A 21335-nucleotide genomic window follows, 5' to 3' on the forward strand; every position below is an offset into this window, starting at 1 on the left:
AATAGATGAACATAAGGGAAGGGAAGCAAAAATATAAAAACAAAGAGGGAGACAAAACATAAAAGAACAAATAGAGGGTTACTGGAAGGATTGTGGGGGGGGGGATGGGCTAAATGGGTAAGGGGCATTAAGGAATATACTCTTGAAAACATTGTTGCACTATATGCTAACTCACTTGCATGTAAATTAAAAAAATAAATAAAAAAAAAAAGAAACAAAAACACAGTGAGATATCATACCTGTCAGAATGGCTCAAATAAAAAAGACAGGAAATAACAAGTGTTGGTGAGGATGTGGGGAAAAAGGAACCCTTGTACACTGTTGGTGGGAATGTAAGCTGGTACAACCATTGTGGAAAAATTAAAAATAGGAATATCATATGATCCAATAATTCCACTACTGGGTATTTACCTGAAAAAGCAAAAACGCTAATTCAAAGGGATACATGCACTCCTATATTTATTGTAGCATTATTTACAATAGCTAAGATATGGAAACAGCCTAAGTGTCCATCAATGGATGAATGAATAAGGAAGATGTGGAGTATATATGCAGTGGAATATTACTTAGCCATAAAATTGTGAAATCTTGCCATTTTGGCAACATGGATGGACTTATGTTAAGTGAAATAAGTCAGGCAGAAAAAGAAAAATACCATATGATTTCACTTACCTGTGAAATCTAAAAAACAGAACAAATGAAGAAACACAAACAAAAGTAGAAACAGACTCATAGAGAACAAATTGATGGTTGTCAGGGGGAGGTAAGTGGGGGAAGGGCAAAATGGGTGAAGGGGAACTGTGAGGTACAGGCTTTTATTTAAGTCACAGGGGTGAAAGCTACAGCGTAGAGAATATAGTCAGTGGTATGGTTATAGCATTGTATGATAACAGATGGTAGCTATACATTGTGGTGAGCATAGCATCACGTAGAGTTGTCAAATCACTATGTTGTACACATGAAACTAATGTTACAGTGTGTGTCAACTATACTGCAATTAAAAAAGACCACATTACTGAAAATGGAACCTCATTAACTTCTTAATAATAACTAGTATTTGGGGCGCCTGGGTGGCTCAGTCAGTTAAGTGTCCGACTTTGGCTCAGGTCATGATCTCGCAGTTTGTGAATTTGAGCCCCACATCAGGCTCTGTGCTGACGACTCAGAGCACGGAGCCTGCTTCAGATTCTGTGTCTCTCCATCCCTCGGCCCCTCCCCTGCTCATGCTCTGTGCCTCTCTGTCTCTCAATAATAAATAAACGTTAAAAAAAATTTTTAAATAATGATAATAACTAGTATTTACCTGACCAGGACAGGTGCTAGGAAGCAAGTCCATCTAAACTAAAGCTATTTGTAGTCTGTGAGCCAACGCTAGTCTATACCAGTCTACAATGTTTTGTTACCAGCCCACCATGAGAACTGGAGAGTGAGAGTAAACTGGAAAGCTCTACAAAGGTTTCCTTATAAGCAAAATATAAGGATTTATATTATTCCCTTGAGTCTACTAAACAATTTGCTGATCAGCTATTTGTAGACCACATTTGAATAGAACTATCTTTAAACTAAGAAACTAGATTTAAAAAAAAAAAAAAAGCTTTTTGGAGGTGTTACATAAAAACTGATAAATGTTAGGGGCACCCGGGTGGCTCAGTTGGTTGAGTGTACCACTTCGGCTCAAGTCATGGTATCATGGCTCATGAGTTTGAGCCCCTCCTCGGGCTCACTGCTGTCAGTTGCAGAGCCCACTTCAGATACCCTGTCCCACTTCTATCTCTGCCCCTCCCCCGTTTGTGCACGCTCTCTCTCTCTCTCTCTCTTTCAAAAATAAATAAACAACAACAAAAAAAACTGGATAAATGTTAGGGATCCTTTCCTTAGAAATATATCCAAGTATGAGGAAGTATAAAAAATTAATATAAAATGTCAGTGCACAGACTGGATCTTTAAAATCTAGTAAGAACAAACACAGGGAAAAGACATTTTGAGTAGTCACTTCACTGGCCTACAATGCCACTCCACTTATTTGTAAGTATAAACTGGTGTAGACAAGAGCTGGATCCTATAACAGACTATCAGGTTGTCATTCCCACCAAAACCACCTCCATGACCACCACCAAAGTTTCCAGAACCACTTCGATCTCCTTGCTGGATGAAGTACCAGCCATCTCTTGCTTAGATAGAGCTTTCCTGGGGCGCCTGGGTGGCGCAGTCGGTTAAGCGTCCGACTTCAGCCAGGTCACGATCTCACGGTCTGTGAGTTCGAGCCCCGCGTCGGGCTCTGGGCTGATGGCTCAGAGCCTGGAGCCTGTTTCCGATTCTGTGTCTCCCTCTCTCTCTGCCCCTCCCCCGTTCATGATCTGTCTCTCTCTGTCCCCAAAATAAATAAACGTTGAAAAAAAAAATTAAAAAAAAAAAAGATAGAGCTTTCCTTACTTCACAGTTGTGACCATTCGCAGTATGGTGTTGTAGACAGTCTTGTCTACTGAGTCATGGTCATCAAACGTTACAAAAGCAAAGTCTCTCTTTTTGCCACTGCCTCGGTCAGTCATGATTTCAATCACTTCAATTTTCCCATACTGTTCAAAATAATCTCTTACATGATGTCCTTCAGTATCTTCTTTAATGCCACTGACAAAAGTCTTTTTCACAGTTAAGTGAGCACCAGGTCTTTGAGAATCTTCTCTGGAGACAGCCCTCTTTGGTTCTACAACTCTTACATCCAACTTGTGTGGTCTTGCATTCATGGCTGCATCCACCTTCTCCACAGTGGCATATGTGACAAACCCAAAGCCTCAGGAGCTCTTGGTGTTTGGATCTCTCATAACCACACAGTCTATAAGTGTTCCCCATTGCTCAAAATAAGAGCAGGAATGGGCACAATCCTTTAAGGAAACAAAGGAAAAAAAATCAAAAATTCAAAGATGGGGGCTGAGGGCCTAACCCAAGCCTGACCTTAGGCTGACCTGGCCACATAAACTATCTCTGTCCTGGACACAGCACAGGCCTGGGTGATGTCCCAGTCCCTGTCATCACAGATCCTGGTGGGACAAAGTTCCACTGAAGAGACAAGGACAAAGGAGCAGAGAAAATGACTCTGCTTAGGAGTGACCATGTCAAAGCCCAAAATGCACTGAGCACCAACTGGTCACAGTCCCATCCATGCTGGTGCCTCACAGCCTCTCCTGTAACCACATGCAACAGACGAAGCACAGCAAACATGTGTATTCTGGAAGGTTCTCAGTGCTTCCATTTATTTCTTTTCTCAAATGTAAGGAATCATCTCTTTTAAATAACCCATCAAGCAACCCCCCCATGATAAGAATGTGGGAAAAAAAAACCAAATTTATATTCAGATTCCTATTTTCAATATAAAAAATGTTGCAACTCAGTGCAATGTGAAGTTAAGACAGAGATAGAGACATCTAGTCCTGCCTCTGCTAGAACAAGAAAGTAGATTAGAAAGGGGCAAAGGTCAATGTGGGGAGGTGTCGTGGTGGGCAGTGTGTTGGGCCAGTCTCTCCACCTCCTCTCATTATGCTAAGTCACATTCAGACACACTTTGCAGAAAGAAAGTGCAGTCAGAGATTCCTGAAGTCACAATGGGGAGTGGGATTGAGAACTAACCTTGTATTACTTAGTCCCCCACAAGGTGGCTGGCTCACACTGTGAAAGAAAATAATCATGAACAAATTCAAGTCAGTCGCTTTAAGTGGTGACATTATGAGCAGCCCACCATATGCTCAAAATGTCCCACTCAAAGAATCCCCATAACCCAGTCGTGCCCCCTCTGCTCAACCCCACACTTCAGGTCTCCCAGGGCCTTACCTTTAGGAGTTGTGAGAGACACATCAGAGCCCTGGGCACCGTCATCACCTGGGGTAGAACAAACAGGACATGATCAGAGCCATGGGAAATGAGACTAAAGGAGGAGCTATGGTGGGGGGTGAGCTCCCCATGGGGTCCTGTCTACACTATCCCAGGGTTTCTGGGATCACCCCCTTCATACTTACATGCAGCATGAGAGTAGCTCAGTCCTTTTCCTCCTGTGGGAAGAAGACATCATGACAGAGGCCAGGGAGAAAGCTATGATGTCCTAAAGGAATCTCCCTAGTCCTGGATCCCAGGAAAGTTTCCAGAACTCTTAACCATACCCAAGGCAGGATCAGAAAACATAAGAAAAGTACATGTATGTGGACCAGACCAACTGCACTTCTGGAGTCTGTCCTCAGCAGGGGAATTCCCTTCTGTCCTATGACTGTTGGGAATCAGGTCCCCATCATCAGATTCATTAGGGTGAAAATTTGCCCTTCACTTTCACATGTGATTTACTAAAAGTGTGAGTGTCATCAGTCAGCTCCAGAAGGAGCAAGCACATGCATGTGGATGGTACTTCTTATTAACAAAGCAGGACAATATGCCACCTGGACTTGAAACCCTTCAGTGGAGTCAGAAAACTCAGATCCTCCCACCTCTTCCCTACCTGGGCTCTTCTTCCTCCAGATCTCAATGCCAGACCACAGCTCCAAGGAGAACCAGACCAGCAATGATGCCCATGATGGGGATGGAGGGCTGAGAAGTGACTTTGGGGAGGGGAAGGAAGGTGAGGGCCCTGACCCCAGGAATCAGCCCCCACCCTGCTGGAGTTCTCCACAAGAGCTCCTGATTCCTCTGAGAAGAGGGTCTATGTCCAGGTCTCCCCCCTTATCCTGTCTCAGCATGAGGGGCTTAGGCAGTTCCACCATGCTGCCTGTGGCACATGTATCTCTGCTCCTCTCCAGAAGGCACCACCATAGCTGCCCCCTTCTGGAAGGTCCCATCCCCCAAAAGTCTGGTGTCCACAAGTGCCGTGTCCAGGTGTGGTCCTCCCTGTCATGCTGCCAGGTCAGAGTAATCTCTGCAGGGTAGCCCAAGGCCCAGAACCTCAGGGTCACCTCATGTCAGAGGGGGTGGTAGGTCATGTGTGTCTTTGGGGAATCTGAGAAAAAGGCTCAGAAAATTAAAAAAAAATTGCTTTGGTCATAGGTCACACCAGCAGCATTCATGTGACTATCCTGAGAATGGATGTGGCAACTGAAGTGGGGGAAGGGAGCACAAAACCCAGATGCCAGCCTGGACACAGGGACCTGAGATCATTTCTTATTCCTTGAAAAGTTCTAGGATGAAGACAAGACAGGACAGACTAGGAGGCTATAGCTCTCTGAGGGAAGAAAAGGATTTCTGCTTCTGACCTGGGTGGAAGCAGAGTGACTCAGAAAAGTTCAAACACATAGTACATGGGGCAGAGAACAAGGCCTGAGAGAGAAAGTCCCCCACAATTCTTAAAGCTGCTAACAGAGAACCAGAGGGTATTGCTAGTTGGTTATTGCAGGGATGGATGGTTTCTTCCTCCATCCCTGGGGGACTGGATCCCTTCATTGTTTCTGAGAGAAGAGCTGGACCTCTAGGCTAGTTAGTCACTCTTCTGGCAGAGGATCTGAACAGCCAAGGCTTAATCCCTCGACTCCTGACCTATGGTATTCGGGCATCTATTCCATTTTCCTCCCCTCTTCCAGGGAGCACAGCCCTAGTCTCTGGAGAGATCGCAGAAGTGCTGAGGTGACCCTCCCAACTGCGCGCTGCAACCTCTCCTTCCCTTTCTCCAGGTACGTACGGAGCCTATACCACGCATGCACTTGACCTCCAGGTAGTTCCTCTGATGCTCCGCCACACTGGCCGCCTGCCACTTGTGGCAGGTGACCTGTGTGTGTCCGCCACGGTTCAGGAACACAGGTCCTCATTCAGGCACAGTTGTAGGCAAACTGCCAATGTCTACTGAGCAGGGGTCCATAAGAACCCACGAACCCACCGGGCAACCATAGGTCACCTGGAAGGTGAGACCCAGACCATGCCCCCAAAGTCAGCCCTGCACATAGTCCCACTCCCTTGAAGCACCCCCCCTGCCTGCCTGCCTCAATGATGGGGGGTGGTGATTGGTCACAACCAGTTTCCAATTCAACAGTGGAGGAATCCCTGCGGGGTCTCCCTGGGTGGAGGGTCAGGGTTGGATTCTGAGGCCTCCAGAGGAAGCTCCAAACCAGAGTCTAGAGAAGACGCTGTCCTGCCCATGGGAGATAGGGAGACTCGTGACCTGCGATCCACTCAGCTTCGTTCACTGGCCTCGCTCTGGTTGTGGTGATTTTAGTTAGCCCCTTGGTGTAGAAATGTGTCTAAGAATATTGCAATCAGACTCATAAAGCTCCTAAGTTGTTGCACTTTATATATATATATATATATATATATATATATATATATATATATATATAATTTGTGTCTCTTTTATGGTTGTTTTTTTTTTAAGTTTTAATTTAGGGGCACCTGTGTAGCTCACTCAGTTAAGCATCCAACTTCAGCTCAGGTCATTATCTTGTAGCTTGTGAGTTCAAGCCCCACGTTGGCTAAGTGCTGACAGCTCAGCACCTGGAGCCTGCTTTGGATTCTGTGTCTTTCTCTTTCTCTCCCCATCTCACACTCTGTCTCTCTCTCTCTCTCTCTCAAAAATAAATAAATATTAAAAAAATTTTTTTAAGTTTTAAATTCTACTTAGTTAATATACTGTGTAATATTAGTTTCAAGTGTACAATACAGTGATTCAACAATTCTATACATCACTCTGTGCTCATCACAAGTGTAATTCTTAATCCCCACGAACTATTTCACCCATCCCCCCACCGGCTTCCCCTCTGGTAACCATCAGTCTGTTCTGTATAGTTAACAGTCTATTTCTTTGTTTCTCTCTCTCTCCCTTTTTCTCTTTGTTAATTGATTTCACTCATATGTGAAATTTAAAAAACAAAACAAAGAAGCAAAGGGGGAATAAAATAGAGGATTCATAGTTGTGTTTTTATTTTTTATTAGATTTTTAAAAATGTTTTATTTATTTTTGAGACAGAGAGACAGAGACAGAGACAGAGGTGCAAGCAGCGGAGGGGCAGAGAGAGAGGGAGACACAGAATCCGAAGCAGGCTCCAGGTTCTGAGGTGTCAGCACAGAGCCTGACTCAGGGCTAGAACTCATGAACCTCAAGATCATGACCTGAGCTGAAGTCAGATGCTTCACCAACTGAGCCACCCAGGTGCCCCTTAGTTGTATTTTATTTTTAAGATTTATTTTAATTTTAGAGACAGTGCTTGCACGAGTTGGGGAGGAGGCAGAGGGAAAGAGAGAATATTTTTGTTGTTGTTTATTTATTTTGAGAGAGAAAGTGAGTGGGGGAGAGGCAGAGAGAGAGACAGAGAATTCCAAATGGGTCTTTCATATATGGCCTTTATGATGTTGAAGTATGTTCCTCCTATCCCTGTTTTCTTGAGGGTTTTTATCAAGAAAGGATGGCGTATTTTGTCAAATGCTTTTTCTGCATCTATTGAGATCATATTGTTCTTTGCTTTTATTAATGAGTGTATCACCTTGATGGATTTGCAAATATTGAACCAGCCCTGCAGCCCAGGAATAAGTTCCACTGGGTCATTGTGAATAATTCTTTTTTTTTTAATTTTTTAATGTTTATTTATTTTTGAGACAGAGAGAGACAGATCATGAACGGGGGAGGGTCAGAGAGAGAGGGAGACACAGAATCTGAAACAGGCTCCAGGCTCTGAGCAGTCAGCACAGAGCCCGACGCGGGGCTTGAACTCACGAACCGTGAGATCATGACCTGAGCCGAAGTCGGACGCTCAACCGACTGAGCCACCCAGGCGCCCCTGTGAATAATTCTTTTAATGTACTGTTGAATTCAATTTGCTAGTGTTTTGTTGAAAATTTTTGCATCCAGTTTCATCAGGGATATTGGTCTATAATTCTCCTTTTTAGTGGGGTCTTTGTCTGGTTTTGGAATTAAGGTAATGCTAAGCTTGTAGAATGAGTTTGGAAGTTTTCCTTTCATTTCTATTTTTTGGAACAGTTTGAGAAGAATAGGTATTAACTCTTCTTTAAATGTTTGGTAAAATTCCCCTGGGAAGCTATCTGGCCCTGGACTGTTGTTTGTTGGGAAATTTTTGATTACTGATTCAATTTATTTGCTAATTATGCATCTGTTCAAATTTTCTACTTCTTCTTGTTTCAGTTTTTTTGCAGGTTGTATGTTTCTAGGAATTTATCCATTTCTTTCATATTTCCCAGTTTGTTGGCATATAATTGTTCATAATATTGTCTTATAATTGTTTGCATTTCCATGGTGTTGGTTGTTATCTCTCCTCTTTCATTCACAATTTTATTTATTTGGGTTATATCTCTTATTTTTGATAAGTCTAGCTAGGGGGTTGTCAATTTTATTAATTTTTTTGAATAACCAGCTTAGTTTCATTGATCTGTTTCTGTTATTTTGTTGTTGTTTTATTTTGTTTTGTTTGTTTCTATATTGTTTATTTCTGCTCTAGTCTTTATTATTTCCCTTCTGCTGGCTTTAGGCTTTGCTTTCTGTTCCTTTTCTAACTCCTTTAGGTATAAGGTTAGGTTGTGTATTTGAGGCTTTTCTTTCTCTTGAGTGAGACCTGTGTTGCAATATACTTTCCTCTTAGGACTACTTTGGTTTATAGCATGTGCCCCTTCAAAACAGCATACCTGTATCCCTTGGATAAATACCTAGTAGTGCAATTGCTGAGTCGTAGGATAGTTCTATTTTTGATTTTTTGAGGAAACTCCATACTCTTTTCCAGAGTGGCTGCACCAGTTTGCATTCCCACCAGCAATGCAAAAGAGATCCTCTTTCTCTGCATCTTTGCCAACATCTGTTGTTGCCTGAGTTGTTAATGTTGGCCATTCTGACAGGTGTGAGGTGATATCTCATTGTGGTTTTGATTTGCATTTCCCTGATGAGTAGTGATTTTGAACATCTTTTCATTTGTGTGTTGGCTATTTGCCTGCTTCAATGGGAAAATGTCTATTCAAATCCTCTGCCCATTTTTTTAAATTTTCTTAATGTTTAGTTACTTTTTGAGAGACAGAGAGAGAGAGAGAGAGAAAGAGAGAGAGAGTGCAGGTTGGGGAGGGGCAGAGAGAGAAGAAGACACAGAATCTGAAGCAGGCTCCAAGCTCTGAGCTGTCAGCACAGAACTCAATGCGGGGCTCTAACTCCTGAACCATGAGATCATGACCTGAACTGAAGTTGGATGCTTAACTGACTGAGCCACTCAGATGCCCCATCTTCTGCCCATTTTTTAATCATATTGTTTGGGAGGTTTGATGTTAAACAGTATGCGTTAATTATATCTTTGGGGTATTAACCCCTTATCAGATATATAATTTGCAAGAGAAGGAGTTAAGATGGGAGAGGAGTAGGGGCAACCCTAAGCTTACCTTATCCCTTGAACACAGCTAGATAAAGATCAAATCATTCTGAACACCCAAGAAATTAATCTAAAGACTACACAACCAGAGGCAGAAAAACAGCACATCATGGAAGATAGGAGCTATGGAAAGTTGATGGGATGGGGGGAGAATTTCAGGTGTTGTAGAGGGGAGAGAGTCCTGGTCACGAAGAGAGGAGCCAGACAGAGAGAGAGAGAAAGCACGCGTAGGGGATTGCACAAGAAAAACACTTCCCCAAAACCAAAGGAGAGGGGCTCACTATTGCAAGTTTTTATAAGCAGTGGAGCTCGAATTCTGAGGTTTTAGAAATCTGCACCATCACTGGGGTCTTGCCTGGCAGGCTCAGTAGTGCTCTGGAAGGGAAGGAGGGTGGAGACCCAGGAGCAGACAGTGTAGTCTGAGGATCCCTTGGATCGCTCAGGTTGAAACAGTTGCCTTTCTAGGAGTGTATTTGGGAGTAGTGGCATGGCATCTCCAAGGACAAAAGAACTAGCACCACCAAAGTGCTGCCCTGTTCACTAGCATAGGAACAAAGACACCGGTTGAAGGCAGCAAACCTTGGTACCAGCTTTTTGCTGCACTTTACCATAAACACCAAACCTCTGTGCGTTCATGCAACTGTTTTCTGGGACAAACCAGCACAGATCACAGTGTGGCAAGATCCTCCCAGAGGCTCAGTATGAGTCTGAGCTGTACGGATCCTTAAAATCTGGAGTTTTGAAACCCGGCTGCATGCCTGAGATGAAACATGGGAGTACTGTGCAGCCTGGTAGACAGACAGCTTAGACACAGACAGGGTGAAGGCAGAGATCTGATGGAAACCAGGGACACAAGAGGGGTCATTGTGTGCTTTTCTGTGGGGGCTTTCTGAAGACTGGCAGGCGTGAACTCCCTGCTCCCTGGAGGAGAGAACAGAACGATGCCATCCCCCCCCCATCAGCACTGACTGACTTCAGTGAGCAACACAGTACCCCCCAGTGAAGGCTTACACAAAGCCCCATCCCCCTGTGTCCTGCAGGTGCATTTCCACGAAGGGCATGTCCACCAGAGAATCAGTGCAGCAGGCCCCTCCCCCAGAATACCAGCACAAACCCCTGGCATGCACCAAGTCTATGATCATAGAGTGCTTCAAAGCTTCAGCTCTAGGGAAAACAGGATCTAGCTTCTTCTACCAAGCAGACCAAAACATACCTGGTTAAAATTTGCCACACAGTGGACAAGGTCCAAACACCCCACACACAGGCAAGAAGAAACTCTGCAGAGGACTGACTTGAGGGAAGGAACAGCCAAAACACAACAGCAGAATGCACAATCTGAAACACCTCCTGAAGCACCAGGCCCAAGACGGTATAAGACCTCTTCTTAATATAGCCACTATTCTCAGAGCAGGAATATAACAGACTTTCCTAACATTCACACAAAAAAGAAGTGACCTAGAAAAAATGACAAGATGGAGGGATTCACCCCAAAAGAAAGAACAGGGAGAAGTAATGGCCAGGGGTTTAATGAAAACTGATATAAGATGCCTGAACTAGAATTGAAAACAACAATCATAAAGATACTAGCTGGCCTTGAAAAAGCATAGAAAACACTAGACAGTCCCTTACTGAAGAGAAAAAATAACTAAAAACTACTCAGGCCAAAATAAAAAGTACTATACCTGATATGCAAAACTGACTGGACGCAATTACAATGAGGATGGACGAAGCAGAGGAAAAAATCAGTGATATAGAAGAAAAATTATGGAAAATAATGAAGCTGAAAAGAAGAGGTAAAGACAAGTATTAGATCATGAATGTAGACTTAGGGAACTCAGTGATCCCTTAAGATGTATTAATATTGGTATCATAGGAGTCCCTGAAGAAGAACAGAATGAAAGGGGGGAGAAGGTTTATTTGAGCAATGATAGCTGAAAAGTTCCCTAATCTGGGGAAGAAAACAGACATCAAAATTCAAGAAGCACAGAGAACTCCCATCAAAATGAATAAAAGCTGGCCCACACCAAGACATATCATAGTCAAATTCACAAAATACACAGACAAGAAAAGAATCCTGAAAGCAGCAATAGAAAAAAGTCATTAACCTACAAGAAAAGACAAATCAGATTTGCAGTAGGTCTGTTCACAGAAACTTGGCAGGCCAGAAGGGAGTGCCATGATATATTCAAGGTGCTGAATGGGGAAAACATGCAGCCAAGAATACTTTATCCAGCAAGGCTGTCATTTAGAATAGGAGAGATAAACAGATTCTCGGACAAACAAAATCTAAAGGAGTTTGTGATCACTAAACCAGCTCTGCAAGACATGTTAAAGGGAAAAGAGGATGCTTTGAGTGGGAAAGAAAGACCAAAAGCAACAAAGGCTAGAAAGGAACAGAAAACATCACCAGAAACACCGTATGGCAGTGGCTAAGTTCATATCTATCAATAATTACTCTGAATATAAGTGGACTAAATGTACCAATCAAAAAACATAGGGTATCAGAATGGATAAAAAATACAAGATCCATCTATATGCTACCTACAAGAGACTCATTTTAGACCTAAAGACACCTACAAATTGAAACTGAGGAGATGGAGAACCATCTATCATGTTAACAGACATCAAAAGAAAGCCATAGTAGCTGTACTGATATCAGACAAACTAGATTTTAAAACAGAAATTGTAACAAGAGATGAAGAAGGGCACTATATCATAATTAAAGGGTCTATCCATCAAGAAGATCTAATAATTATAAATATTATGCCCCCTAACTTGGAACACCCAAATATATAAATCAATTAATACTAAACATTGAAAATCTCATTGATAATAACACAATAATAGTAAGGGACTTTAACATCCCACTTACAACAATGGACAGATCACCCAAGTAGAAGATCAACAAGGAAACAATGGCTTTGAATGACACCCTGGACTGGATGGACCTAACAGATATATTCAGAACATTCCATCCTAAAGCAGCAGAATACACATTCTTTTCGAGTGCACAAAGAACATTCTCCAGAATAGATCACATACTGGGTCACAAATCAGCCCTCAACAAGTACAAAAGATTAAGATCATACCATGCACATTTTCAGACCACAACACTATGAAACTTGAAGTCAACCACAAGAAAAAATTTAGAAAGACCACAAATACATAGAGATTAAAGAATATCCTACTAAAGAATGAATGGGTTAACCAAGAAATTAAAGAAGAAATTTTAAAAATACATGGAAGCAAGTGAAAATGAAAACATGACAGTCCAAAACCTTTGGGATGCAGCATAGGTGGTCCTAAGAGGGAAGTATATTGCAATAATGCCTACCTCAAGAAGCAAAACACAACCTAACTTTACACCTAAAGGAGCTAGAAAAAGAAGAGCAAATAAAGTGTAGAGCCAGCAGAAAAAGAGGAAATAATAAAGATTAGGAGAAAAATAAGTGATATAGAAGCAAACAAAGAGTAGAACAGATCAATGAAACTAAGAGCTGGTTCTCTGGAAGAATTATTTTTTAATTAAAATAATTTTATTACTATAAAGCAAGACTTATAAAGAAGAAAGTTAAATCATACAGAAATTTAAGGATTACAGTTTTCCATACTGAGTTCCATACTGGTGTAACACCCTTCAGGTACCCAGGAAACTCTGAACCAGCAGTGTTCAGGAGGTGAATAGATCGCAACACAGACCAGCTTCTGAAGAGTGTCCTGAGGAGTGACTGGGTGTAAGGTAAACACATGTCCTGAAGCTTTCACTCTAGGGGCTAAAAGAATTAATAAAAGTGATAAACCCCTAGTCAGACTTATGAGAGAGAGAAAGGACCCAAATAAACAAAACCATGAATGAAAGAGGAGAGATCACAACCAACACCACAGAAATACAATCACAAGAGAATACGAGGAAAATTTATGCACCAACAAATTGGGCAATCTGGAAGAAATGGATATATTCCTAGAAACATACAAACTACCACAACTGAAACAAGAAGAAAATTTGATCAAACCCATAACCAGCAAAGATATTGATCATTAATCACAAATTACCCAACAAACAATAGTCCAAGACCACATGGCTTCCCGGGGGAATTCTACCAGACATTTAAAGAAGAGTTAATACCTATTTTTCTCAAACGGTTCCAAAAAATAGAAATGGAAGGAAAACTTCCAAACACCTTTTATGAGGACAGCATTATATTGATTCCAAAACCAGACAAAAACCCCACTACAAAGGAGAATTTCAGATCAATATCCATGATAAACATGGATGCAAAAGTTCTCAGCAAGATACTAGCAAATTGAATCCAACATTAAAAGAATTACTCACCATGATCAAGTAGGATTTACTCCTGGGGTGCAGAGGTGGTTCAATATTCACAAATCAATCAATGTGATGCACCACATTAATAAAAGAAAGGATAAGAACCATATGATGCTGTCAATAGATTCAGAAAAGGCATTTGACAAAATACAGTATCCATTCCTTTTTTTTAAATATATTTTACTGCTTATTCATTTTTGAGAGAAAGAGTGTGAGCAGGGAAGGGGCAGAGAGAGAGGGAGACACAGAATCCGAAGCAGGCTCCAGGCTCCACACTGTCAGTACAGAGCCTGATGCGGAGATTGAACTCATAAACTGCAAGATCGTGAGCTGAGCCAAAGTTGAAGCTTAACTGACTGAGCCACCCAGGCGCTTGCACAGCATCCATTCTTGAGAAAAAACCTTCAACAAAGAAAGTATAGATGGAACATACCTCAACATCATAAAGTTCATATACAAAAAACCCACAGATAATATCATCCTCAATGGGGATAAACAGTCTCTACAGTTCCTCTACAGTCAGGAATAAGACAGGGATGTCCACTTTCACCATTACAATTTAAGATAGTACTGGAAGTCTTAGCCTCAGCAATAAGACAAGAAAGAAAGAAAGAAAGAAAGAAAGAAAGAAAGAAAGAAAGAAAGAAAGAAAGAAAGAAAGAAAGAAAGATAGATGCTGGAGAGGATGTGGAGAAACGGGAACCCTCTTGCACTGTTGGTGGGAATGCAAACTGGTGCAGCCACTCTGGAAAACAGTGTGGAGGTTCCTCAGAAAATTAAAAATAGACCTATCCTATGACCCAGCAGTAGCACTGCTAGGAATTTACCCAAGGGATACAGGAGTGCTGATGCATGGGGGCACTTGTACCCCAATGTTTATAGCAGCACTCTCAACAATAGCCAAATTATGGAAAGAGCCTAAATGTCCATCAACTGATGAATGGATAAAGAAATTGTGGTTTATATACACAATGGAGTACTATGTGGCAATGAGAAAGAATGAAATATGGCCCTTTGTAGAAATGCGGATGGAACTGGAGAGTGTGATGTTAAGTGAAATAAGCCATACAGAGGAAGACAGATACCATATGTTTTCACTCTTATGTGGATCGTGAGAAACTTAACAGAAACCCATGGGGGAGGGGGAGAAAAAAAAAAGAGGTTAGAGTGGGAGAGAGCCAAAGCATGAGAGACTCTTAAAAACTGAGAACAAACTGAGGGTTGATGGGGGGTGGGAGGGAGGGGAGGGTGGGTGATGGGTATTGAGGAGGGCACCTTTTGGGATGAGCACTGGGTGTTGTATGGAAACCAATTTGACAATAAACTTCATATATTGAAAAAAAACATGAAAGAAAGAAAGAAAGAAAGAAAGAAAGAAAGAAAGAAAGAAAGAAAGAAAGAAAGAGGCATCCAAATCAGCAAGGAAGAAGTCAAATTTTCACTATTTACAGATGACATGATACTCCATGTAGAAAACCTGAAAGACTCCACCAAAAATTGCTAGAATTCAGCAGTCACAAGATGTAAAATCAATGTGTAGAAATATGATGCATTTCTTTTTTTGTTTTGTTTTTTGGGTTTTTTTTTTCTTTTAGGGAGAGAAAGTGCTAGCAGGGGAGAGGAGCAGAGGAGAGAGAGAGAGAGAGAGAGAGAGAGAGAGAGAGAGAGAGAGAGGAAAGAGAATCCCAAGAAGGCTACATGCTCACACAGAACCCAACACAGGGCTTGATCTCATAACCATAAGATCATGACTGAGCCTAAATCAAGAGTTGGACGCTTAACTGGCTGAGCCACCCAGCACCCCACTGTTGTGTTTCTATACACAAGTAATGAAGCATCAGAAAGAGAAATCAAGAAATCGATCCCATTTATAATTACACCAAAAACCATAAGATACCTAACCCAAAAGGGAAAATATCTGAACTCTTAAACTACAGAACACTTATGAAAAAAATTGAAGAGGACATAAAGAAATGGAAAAACAGTCCATGCTCATGGATTAGAAGTACAAACATTGTTAAAATGTCTATACTACCCAAAGCAATCTACACATTTAATGTGATCCCTATCAAAACATCACCAGCATTATTCACAAAAATAGAAAAAACAATCCTAAAATTATATAGAACCAAAAAAGTCCCTGAATAGCCAAAGAAATTCTAAAAAAGAAAAGCAAAGCTGGAGGTATCATGATTCCAGACTTCAAGTTATATTACAAAGCTATAATCATCAAGACAGTAGGTACTCTCACAAAAACAAACTTATAGATCAATGGAACAGAATAGAGAACCCAGAAATGGACCCACAAATATATGGTCAACTAATCTTCAGCAAAACAGGAAAGACTATCCAATGGAAAAAAGACAGTTTTTTCAACAGACGGTGTTGAGAAAACTGGACAGCAACATGCAGAACATAACTGGACCGCTTATGCCATACACAAAAATAAACTAAAAATGGATGAAAGACCTGAATGTGAGACAGGAAACCATCAAAATCCTAGAGGAGAACACAGGCAGCAACCTCTTTGACCTCAGACAGAGCAACTTCTAACTAGACACAGAGGCAAGGGAAACAAAAGCAAACATGAACTATTAGGACTTCATCAAGTTAAAAACTTCTGCACAGTGAAGGAAACAATCAACAAAAATTAAAGGCAGCCTACATAATGGGATAAGATATTTGCATATGACATATTGGATAAAGGGTTAGTATCAAAAATCTATAAGGAACTTACCAGACTCAACACCCAAAAGACAAATAATCCAGTTACGAAATGTGCAGAGGACATGAATAGACACTTGTCCAAGAAGACATACAGATGGCCATCAGACACATGAAAAGATGCTCAATATCACTCATCATCAGGGAAATACAAATCAAAACCACCATGAGATACCACCTCACACCTGTCAGAATGGCTAGAATTAATAACAAAGAAACAACAGGTGTTGGCATGATAGGAGAAAGAGGAGTCCTCTTACTCTGCTTGTGGAAATGCAAACCGGTGTACCTACCTGGAAAACAGTATGGAGGTTCCTCAAAAAGTTAAAAATAGAACTACCCTATAATTTTGCAACGGCACTATTAGGTATTTACATAAAGGATGCAAAAATACAGATTCGAAGGAGTACGTGCACCCCGATGTTTATAGCAGCATTATCTACAATAGCCAAACTATGGAGAGAACCTAAATGCCCAACTGATAAATGGATAAAGAAGAGGTGGCATATATATACAATGGAATATTACTCAGCCATCAAAAATGAAATATTTTTCTTTTTTCATTTACAATGACGTGAATGGACCTAGAGTGTATTATGTTAAGTGAAATAAGTCAGGTCGAGAAAGACAAATACTATATGATTTCACTTATATGTGGAATTTAAGAAATAAACCAGATGACTGGCTCAGTCGGTTGAGTGTCTGACTCTTGATTTTGGCTAAGGTCATGATCTCACAGTTCGTGAAGTTGAGCCCTGCATCAGGCTATGCACTGGCAGCACAGAGTCTGCTTGGGATAATCTCTCTCCCTTTCCCTCTGCCCCTCCCTCTCTCAAAATAAATAAACTTAAAAAAAAGAAAATAGATGAACATATGAGAAGGGGAAAAAAGAGGAAAGAGAAAAACAAAAGATGAGAGACTCTTTTTTTTCACTTCACTCATTCCTTGTTCTTTATCCATTTATTTTTTGTTTTACTTTTTATTTTATTCTCAAATTAGTTAACATACAGTGTAGTCTTGGCCTCAGGAGTAGAACCCAGTGATTCATCTCTTACATATGACAGCCAGTACTCATCCTGAAGAGTGCCCTCCTTAATGCCTGTCACCCATTTAACCTCCCCCACTCTGATCGCCCTTCAGTTTGTTCTCTGTATTCAAGAGTCTCCTATGGTTTGCCTCCCTCTATGTTTTTATCTTATTTTTCCACAAGAGACTCTTTTTTTATTTTATTTATTTTTTAAAATTTACATCCAAATTAGTTAGCATATAGTGAAACAATGATTTCAGGAGTAGATTCCTTAACACCCCTTACTCATTAAGCCCATCCCCCCCCAACAACCCCTCCAGCAACCATCAGTTTGTTCTCCATATTTATGAGTCTCTTCTGTTTTGTCCCCCTCCCTGTTTTTATATTATTTTTGTTTCCCTTCCCTTATGTTCATCTGTTTTGCCTCTTAAAGTCCTCATATGAGTGAAGTCATATGATTTTTGTCTTCCTCTGACTAATTTCGCTTAGCATAATACCCTCCAGTTCCATCCACATAGCTGCAAATGGCAAGATTTCATTCTTCATTGCCAAGTAATACTCCATTGTATATATATATACCACATCTTCTTTATCCATTCATCCATCGATGGACATTTGGGCTCTTTCCATACTTTGGCTATTGTTGATAGTGCTGCTATAAACATGGGGGACATGTGTCCCTTCGAAATAGCACACCTGTATCCTGTGGCTAAATGCCTAGTAGTGCAATTGCTGGGTGTAGGGTAGCTCTATTTTTAGTGTTTTAAGGAACCTCCATACTGTTTTCCAGAGTGGTTGCACCAGCTTGCATTCCCACACAAGAGACTCTTAATGATAGAGAACAAACTGAGGGCTGATGGAAGGAGGTGGGGAGATGGGCTAGATAAGGGATGGGTATCAAAGAGGGCACTAGTGATGAGCACTGGGTGTTATATGTAAGTGAGGAATCACTGAATTCTATTCCTAAAACCAATAGTTTTAGGACTGTATGCACTGTATGTTAACTAACTAAAATTTAAGTAAAAAGTCAAATTAAATTAAATTAAATTAAATTAAATTAAATTAAATTAAATTAAAAAATAATAAAGTGTATTTTGTCTATGTATTGCTACACTTGCTTTTTTAAATTTTCATTCCCATTTGCATAGTAAATGTTTTTCCATCCCTTCACTTTCTGTCAGTGTGTGTCTTTGGGTCTGAAGGGCAGTAACACTAGTGTGTTTTCAGCTGTATTCAGGATAGTTGAATAATTTTAAATAAACTTATGACCCTGGTATTGCTTTTATTTGGAAATTAAGTACGGTTTAAGGAGATGCATTATCAGTGGCAAGTAGACAAAGTATGGACTTGTATATTTTATGTGTCAACTTGATTGGGTGACATGGTTCCAAGATACTTGACTGGGAGAATCCTTTTTTTTTTTTTTCATTTTTTTTCCAATATATGATATTTATTGTCAAATTGGTTTCCATACAACACCCAGTGCTCATCCCAAAAGGTGCCCTCCTCAATACCCATCACCCACCCTCCCCTCCCTCCCACCCCCCATCAACCCTCAGTTTGTTCTCAGTTTTTAAGAGTCTCTTATGCTTTGGCTCTCTCCCACTCTAACCTCTTTTTTTTTCTCCCCCTCCCCCATGGGTTTCTGTTAAGTTTCTCACGATCCACATAAGAGTGAAAACATATGGTATCTGTCTTCCTCTGTATGGCTTATTTCACTTAGCATCACACTCTCCAGTTCCATCCGCATTTCTACAAAGGGCCATATTTCATTCTTTCTCATTGCCACATAGTACTCCATTGTGTATATAAACCACAGTTTCTTTATCCATTGACTGGGAGAATCCTAATACAGATGTCTATTAAGCAATGGGATAAATAAAACATTGATGAAGTTAAAATACAGGTCTTAAAACAGCACTATGGAAGGTTGGGTAAACCAAAGAGACCCCATGCTTGCCCCCAACGTTAAAAAGCCCCCAAACAAGGGGCGCCTGGGTGGCTCAGTTGGTTGAGCATCTGGCTCTTGATTTCGGTTCAGGTCATGATCTCACAGTTCGTGAGTTCAAGCCCCATATTGGGCTCTGCACTGACAGCGTGGAGCCTGCTTAGGATTCTCTCTTCCTCACTCTCTGCTCCTCCCCTACTTGTGCACTCTCTCTCTTTCTCTCAAAATAAGTAAGTAAACATTAATATATATATATATATTTTAAGCCCCAAATAAGATGGCTCTTATTACCCCAGTTTGGAAGAATTTAAAAAGTAAGAAAGCAAAGATCACAATGAAAACTCTGATCAGGAACAGTCAGGCAAATTACCTGAGATAAAATTGACAAGATAGGTAAGGTAGTTTGACCTGACCCCTTGCTGGGGATCCAAAGCCTTGTACATAAGAGTGGGTAAAACGATCAGGGGATAGAGAGCAGAAGATTCCAGGACTCCATTACACAGGAGCCACATGCAAAGGCGGCACGATAACCTGTTCCTGATGCACTAATGTGGCCTATGATTAGATTGAAAAATACAGAAAAATAAGAGATTACAGGATGAAGGTAGAAATTCGGGGTGGGAACTGGAATGTTTAAATGATCTTTAAGTGAAGAGTCTGTCTCCTTTGCCTGAATGTTTCATGAGAATGGGTATTATGTCTGACTGGGGAGCGCTTCTCTATCTAGTACTATAAAGCAGAAGGCATGTCAATCCACCCTATAAGCAATACTAATTGGATAGGGTACGTGAAAATAAGACTGCCCAAGCTCAAACAGCATACAATACAAGCTGGAGTGCAGTGCAAAGGCGTACTCTGTCCAGTAGCACTATGCGCAGCAGGTCCTGGAGCTTACAGCAGAAGCCTCTGAGTGCTTCTCAGTGATTACTAAAGTGAACTAGAGTATTTCCATTCAAAGTTACTAGCTTGCTACTGGACATTAATTTTTTTTTAATTTTTCAAAGTTTATTTATTTTTGAGAGAGAGAAAGTGAGACATGGCATGAGCAGGGGAAGGGCAGAGAGACAGAGAGGGAGACACAGAATCTGAAGCAGGCTCCAGGCTCTAAGCAGTCGGCACAGAGCCCGATGCGGGGCTGGAACTCACCAACTGTGAGATCATGACCTGAGCCAAAGTCGGACACTTAACCGACTGAGCCACCCAGGTCCCCCTTACTGAACATTAATTAAAACTACCCTATGTCTGAAGGACATATAATAATCTTGAGCCTGATATATCCATGTAGTCTTGGTTAATGTTGGAAAAACACTCTAATGGAGAGGACAATGCCCAGAAGAATTCCATTAAAAAGCAGTAACAACAATGAGATACCACCTCACAACAGTCAGAATGGCTAAAGTTAACAACTCAGGCAACAACAGATGTTGGCAAGGATGCAGAGAAAGAGGAACTCTTTTGCACTGCTGGTGGGAATGCAAATCGGTGCAGACACTCTGGAAAACAGTATGGAGATGCCTCAAAAAGTTAAAAATAGAACTACCCTACAACCCAGCAATTGTACTACTAGGCATTTATCCAAGGGACACAGGTGTGCTGTTTCTAAGGGGCACATGCACCCCCATGTTTATAGCAGCAGTATCAACAGTAGCCAAAGTATGGAAAGAGCCCATATGTCCATTGATGAATGAATGGATAAAGAGGATGTGGTATATATGTACAATGGAGTATTACTCGGCAATCAAAAAGAATGAAATCTTGTCATTTGCAGCTACAGGGATGGAACTGGAGGGTATTATGCTAAACGAAATTAGTCAGTCAGAGAAAGACAAATATATGACTTCACTGATATGAGAACTTTAAGATACAAAACAGATGAACATTAAGGGAAGGGAGGCAAAAATAATACAAAAACAGGGAGGGGGACAAAACATAAGAGACTCAAATGCAGAGAACAAACTGAAGGTTGCTGCAGGGGTTGTGGGTGGGGGG

At 41.1% G+C, this 21335-nt stretch overlaps 1 protein-coding gene across 2 annotated transcripts in view; it reads right to left on the bottom strand.

Moving 5' to 3' along the window:
- Positions 1 to 2529: 2529 nt before the first annotated feature.
- Positions 2530 to 21335, bottom strand: part of LOC122478237 (patr class I histocompatibility antigen, A-2 alpha chain-like) — a 30134-nt gene continuing 11328 nt past the window's right edge. For both annotated transcript variants that reach the window (XM_043571809.1, XM_043571800.1), the window contains exons 8-11: positions 4011 to 4043; positions 3826 to 3873; positions 3625 to 3663; positions 2530 to 2882 (exon numbers count right to left, since the gene is read on the bottom strand). The gene's annotated coding sequence lies outside the window, so the exon portion shown is untranslated. The remainder of the gene's footprint in view (positions 2883 to 3624; positions 3664 to 3825; positions 3874 to 4010; positions 4044 to 21335) is intronic.

This window comes from Prionailurus bengalensis, assembly GCF_016509475.1.
Source record: "Prionailurus bengalensis isolate Pbe53 chromosome B2 unlocalized genomic scaffold, Fcat_Pben_1.1_paternal_pri B2_random_Un_scaffold_46, whole genome shotgun sequence".
Classification (NCBI taxonomy): Eukaryota; Metazoa; Chordata; class Mammalia; order Carnivora; family Felidae; genus Prionailurus; species Prionailurus bengalensis.